Source organism: Lepidochelys kempii, chromosome 4 (assembly GCF_965140265.1).
Source record: "Lepidochelys kempii isolate rLepKem1 chromosome 4, rLepKem1.hap2, whole genome shotgun sequence".
NCBI lineage: Eukaryota > Metazoa > Chordata > Testudines > Cheloniidae > Lepidochelys > Lepidochelys kempii.
The window spans coordinates 65830656-65836655 of NC_133259.1; the positions used below are offsets into that span (position 1 = coordinate 65830656).

Below are 6000 nucleotides of genomic sequence, written 5' to 3' on the forward strand. Positions count from 1 at the left end.
CATAGCTGGGTTTGTCATCTCTCACTCGCACGCTTCCTGGGGATTCCCCACGCACAAGGGGGATCGGATCGGGCAATCGGGATCCAGCACTAAGATCTTTCCCTGACACTGCACCTGAGCGCTGGTTACTTGCACCGCGCAGGGGTCTGTGTATTCGCTTTCGCCTCCTGTGTTAATTGCATGCGTGTGGAAATCACTCACCAGCGCAGGGTTAAGTTTCTCAGTGAGCAGCCTGTTTAAGTGGCGGTGCAGGCTGTATACCGGGGCGCTAGCATCTTCTCCCCATCTTTTTGCCAGCTGCTTGCCAGGCACTCTTCCAGACCTCGCCGATGAGCAGCCGAGTGCCAGGCAGCCCGGCTCTGCCTCTCTCCCTCCCCTCGTCGCGTCCCCCTCTCTGTGCCGGCTCTCACACTGCTCCCATGATGTCATCCAGTAGCAATCTGCCATGCTCAAAGGCTGGAATAATCCAGAGCAGAAGCAGAGAGAGTGGTAGCCTCCTGCTGTAAATGTCACACACAGGCAGTACACCTGGAGGCAACCAAGGTTGCCGAGAGAGCAGTAGGGGGTAGATGTGGGCTGCAAAACACCCTAGGACTTAGATCACCTTTCTGTAAGCCACAAGACAGCACTCCTGCAAGGGGGCTGCAGTCACTGAGCTGGTGCCTGGCCCATCCCAGAAAGATGTTGTAAACAAACAAAAAAATAGCTTCATAACCCCACACTATTACCAGTAGCAAAGTTTTCAATACTTACAGGTTGAAACAGAGTTTGGAAAAATGCTCATTGAAGCAAACAGAACAGGCATGCTTTTTAATGGAGAATAGGAGAGAATAAAAATGGAGCATTATTGCACATAGAGGTCATTTTTCCACAGCAGGACAGATCAAGCCATCCTACATATTGAGCCTTTCCTCCCTACTTAATCATAGTAGAATCTCAGCCATTGTGTATTACCTACACCCTCTCCCTTCCTCTGGGCACTTTTGTGACATAACCCATGTTGCTCAAAAAAAAATTGTTTTCTTCAGAACAATTTTTGAATGAAAAATGGCCTCTTGGCCAAGAGGAGAGAATTCTTCCGTTAAAATTTTCCTTTTACAACCCATTTTTTCCAACTAAGTTTTCAGTTCTCTTTTTGGTAAAAACTATATGGATTCTCAAAATCCAAAAATACTTTAACCGAAAATAGTTTTGGAAAAAACACTTTTTGGAAGGTTTCAGTTTCATTTTTATTGAAAAACTGAAAGTGTTTCATGAACATAAAAGGTTGTTACAAGGAGGAGGGAGAAAAATTGTTCTCATTAACCTCTGAGGATAGGACAAGAAGCAATGGGCTTAAATTGCAGCAAGGGATATTTAGGCTGGACATTAGGAAAAACTTCCTAATTCCAGTAGTTAAACACTAGAATAAATTGCCTAGGGGGGTTGTTGAATCTATCATTGGAGGTTTAAGTGCAGGTTAGACAAACATCTGTCAGGGATGGTTTAGATCAGAGGTGGGCAAACTACGGCCCGTGGGCCACATCTGCCCAGTGGGACCCTCCTGCCCGGTCTCTGAGCTCCTGGCCCGGGAGGCTAGTCCCTGGTGTCTCCCCCTCTCCCGCAGCCTCAGCTCACTGAGCTGCCAGCGCAATGAGCTCCTGGGGCAGCACAGCTGCGAGCCCGGCCTGACCTGGTGCTCTGTGCTGCACGGTGCGTGGCTGGCTCCAGCTGGGTGGCCCAGCTGCCTGTCCTGGTGCAGCAGGGCTGTTAGCCACCAGTGCTTCAAGCAGCGCAGGGGGTGGGGAGCAGGGGGTGTTGAATAGAGGGCAGGGGAGTTCAGGGTGGTGGTCAGGGGTGTGGATAGGGTCGGGGTGGTCAGAGGGTGGGGAACAGGGAGGTTGAATGGGGGCAGTCAGGGGACAGGGAGAAGGGGTGGTTGGGGTCCTGGAAGGGAAGTCAGAAATGAGAGAAGGGGTTGGATAGGGCAACAGGGGGCAGGGGTTCCGGGGGGCCATCAGGGAACAATGGGGGTTGGATGGGGCAGGAGTCCCATGGGGGCCGTAAAGCGGCAAGAAGTGGGGGATAGGGGGCAGGGGCCAGGCCACACCTGGCTGTTTGGGGAGGCAAAGTCTCCCCTAACCGGCCCTCCATACAATTTCCAAAACCTGAGGCAGCCCTCAGACCAAAATGTTTGCCCATCCCTGCTCTAGATAATACTTAGTCCAGCCCTGAGTGTAGGGGACTGGTCTAGAACAGTGGTTCTCAAAACCAGTCCGCCGCTTGTTCAGGGAAAGCCCCTGGCAGTCCAGACCGGTTTGTTTACCTGCCGCGTCCGCAGGTTCAGCCGATAGCGGCTTCCACTGGCCGCAGTTTGCCGCTCCAGACCAATGGGGGCTGCGGGAAGCGACGTGGGCCAAGGGTCATTTTTCTGTTTCTGTAAACTACCTCATTAAAAGACTCAGGACCAAAACATTGGAACTTTGATCTGATATGAAATAAAGCTACAAAAGCCTAAAGGACTGCAAGTATCTGGCTTTAAGGAAATATTTGCTGTAAGTTTTGTTTTGAAGAAGACTAAGTCGCCTTTGTCACATTAAAACAGAGCCTCTCTTTTTCATATTTAGTTGCTTAGGTGAAGAGATCTTCTTGTGGAAGTGTCCCTAATGGTGCTTCAAAGAGTTCCTAAATCAGAAATAAATGCATAAAAATAGCTTGGGGATGAACGCACTATTAAAAACCCATAAAGCCATAGAATGACTCTCTCTCTCCCCAAGTTTTACAACAGGGAATCTTAATTCAGTTTTAGGTACTTCATATTATATGTCTGCTAGGATTTTAACTCAGACTTACACGGCTTCCTGTTCAGCACCTGTTCTGAGGACTTGACAGTGGCTTCCAGTAACAAGTGTTTTAAGGTATTATTCACATTAGAGGCAATTCATGGAATACACCTGCTCACTGAACTGATTATACTCTGCATATATTACCTGTGTCTCTCTCATTTTTCTCTTTATTTACTGTCTGCACTCAGTGTAATCCACCTACAGACTGCTGTACTAAGTGTTTTGTTCTTTCTTCAAATTTTAAACCCTGGTATTGCATATTTAGCTTAATTCTGGTAATACACCAATGCACAGAAGTGGAAGGGCTATTTAAAGAGGTGCACAGCTCCCATGCTGGTTTTCTCTCAATGCACCTTCCGGCCTGGGACAAAAGGTCTCCCCTTCTGCAAGTCAATGCTAAGTTCAGTACATGGCATTGTTCTCAAGTTATGAAGACTTATGTTTGCAGATGAAAGGTGTAATAGTCAAAGCAGACAATGCAGTAATACATAGGAGATATATTAGTCAGTGTATGCAAGATACTAACTTCCTTCCTTTATAAGTCAATTAAGTATATTCAGTGTGTATACTCATGGAATTCCTTTTGTTGTAGGTTCTATAGCAGCCTGCTCCTAGATGAAGTTTCTATTCTGAGGCACAGCTAGTCTCATGCTCTCAAATATAGATGAAAAAGACAATGCTCACTTTCAAAATAAGACTAAGACAAACTGAGCCAAATGTTTAGCAAATTTTTTGTTTGGGGCCAGATCGTAAGTCCAGTTCACCCCATTGACTTCAGTGAGATTACTTGTGAGAGGAACTACTTACCACTTTGTGTGCTGGAAGCATCCTGCCCTAAATTAAGGCGCAAATCCTGAGTGACTCAGTTGGGTGCTGGATATCTCCAATGGGAAGGGAGAAAATGAATCTTTCCCCTTTGCCCAAAGTATGAAAGAGCAATGGAGTCAGTCCAAAGCCCAATGGTTGGAGTTGGCTTCAGGAGACCAGCTACCACAGCGATGAGCGCTAACTAAATGTTACCTAGATAGATGCAGTTTCAACTAGAACAAAGATTTCTCCCAGAAATCTTGAGCTAATTGAATCAATTAAAAAAAATACCCACATACTTAGAATATTTACAGCCAGGCAATTTAGCAGGGCTGTAAACTGTACTTCTGACATCTCCCCCCTACCAAATCCAGATTATCACGGTCCTCAAACTATTACAAAGCCACCTGACATATGAAATCTCATCATCAATCAAGTAACATGATTAAGTTCTCATGCCAATACAGTTACTGCCTGAAGTTAAAATAAGCAATTACTATTACTTGAGTGACCAAGAAATTAAGACATTCAAATCACACAGCCTGCAGGGAAGATACCTTTTGTACATTAAAAGGGTAGCAAATGTTATGCTGAAACCCAGTGTTCAATCAATATATCATCTTACCACAGAGAAATGTTGAAGGCTGCTAAATTCAATATGAAGCAGAAAGCAACAGCACAAATGTTGCTTAGCTATTTCTGTAAGCATCATACACTGATAAAGTTCAAATCTAACAGACCTCAGAGATCTACACAAGATAATAATATACAATAGCTAAAAAATACACATTCCTCCTCTTGCTTCAGGCAGTTTGTTACAGAAGATTTTGTTAACTTTTATACTATTATGAAGAGAGAATGAGCATTCACGAGGAATTAAGAATCTCTCTCGCGTGTATGGCTAAATTATACCATTGTAGTGAAGTCAATTAACGTTGGCAGATAGGCTAGCCTAAGAAATAAGAATTCCATTTTGCAATGGGGAGAAAGCAGTTTGATTTTATTTTAATTTATTTTGTTCTGCACTGGAACAAACCTTTTCCTTCAAAAATGAAAACAGGGAAAGACTCACTTAAGAGGTCTGGGCACCCATCTGGGATGTGGGAGACCCTGATGCAAATCCCTACTCCTCATCAGGCAGAAGTAGGTTTTGGCTATTCTGAGATGGAGGTTGTCTCTTCTCTGAGAAGCCTTCCCAATGACAGGCTCTTTGAAAGTTGCAGTTTCACTGAAACCAAAACGTCTCACAGAAATATATGTTCCAGTTAAGACCAAACATTTCAGCCATCCCTGACAGATATTTTAATTAGGATATACTCAATTGAGGTGTGGGGGGGGGCTCGACAAATTCCAAACATGATCATAGCCTAAAAGATGAACTATTGGAGATTAAATGCCTAACATCTCCACCCTCTCTAATCCACTGTTGTTGAAAATTCTTGATAATCAGTTGTTCACATAGACAACACTAGAATTAATGCCACTGTAGTTGTGTATGTATGAGCCATATTATACCTCTCTCTGCTAATAATCATTTTGATGAAAGACGGTCAAGACAGTTTGGGGGATGGAGGGGGGGGGAGGGGAGAAAATCCACAAGTTTCTACCACTTTGAAACAATGAAGTTACCAGCCTTTCCCCACCTTTAGGCAAAGTAAGTATCTTGCCCTCCATGCAACCTTAGGTGATTTTTGCTAATACTTGTTTGGACTAGGAGGAATTTGCCGTGGAGGGAGTCTTACATAAGTCACATATTATATAAAAGATAGTAATACTTTGTACTCACTGTGCCCTTTGCTCAAAAAAAAAAATCTCACAGTTCCACAAAAAAGTCAGTAATGTTATAGGGAAGTCCTAGGTTATAGATCTTTTGTTTTATTTTCAAAACTAGTGTATAGCTATCTGGGCAGCAATTTCAGTTTGTCTCTCATTTTGAGGTGGGAAAGCCATTGTGTATTGTGGTAGGAAACAGAAAGCTTTAAGATTTTTTTTTTTAACTCCTCACTTCCCCAAAAGGGCAAGACTACTTGACTTCATGTCTCTGCATTGGCTACTTTAAGCAAGTTTTGTCTTGGGATTTGGAGGGAGGAAAGTTTTTCCCCCAGGTAAGTTTGAGTGAGGGGATTGCACAGAGGATGAAGAAGCCTGCCCCCAAATTCTACAGTTTATCCAGCAGGAGGAGGGGAAGGCAGCCCAACAGGGGAAATAGTACTAGTGAGTATCAAAGACAAGTATACGGTGGTGTCCAACCAAGTGATTTCACAAAAAAGCTACCATTAGCAAAGGAATAACTCTTCACAGGTCTTTATTCCAAAGCAGTTATGACAGACTTCGGAGTCTCTCAGTCTAATTGAAGATTCCCTCCCTC

At 44.2% G+C, this 6000-nt stretch overlaps 1 protein-coding gene across 3 annotated transcripts in view; it reads right to left on the minus strand.

The window, feature by feature from the left end:
• The window catches only part of MARCHF1 (membrane associated ring-CH-type finger 1), a 478438-nt gene extending 478063 nt beyond the window's left edge, over window positions 1-375 (minus strand). For all 3 annotated transcript variants that reach the window (XM_073341528.1, XM_073341527.1, XM_073341534.1), the window contains exon 1: window positions 202-375. The gene's annotated coding sequence lies outside the window, so the exon portion shown is untranslated. The remainder of the gene's footprint in view (window positions 1-201) is intronic.
• Window positions 376-6000: the final 5625 nt, after the last annotated feature.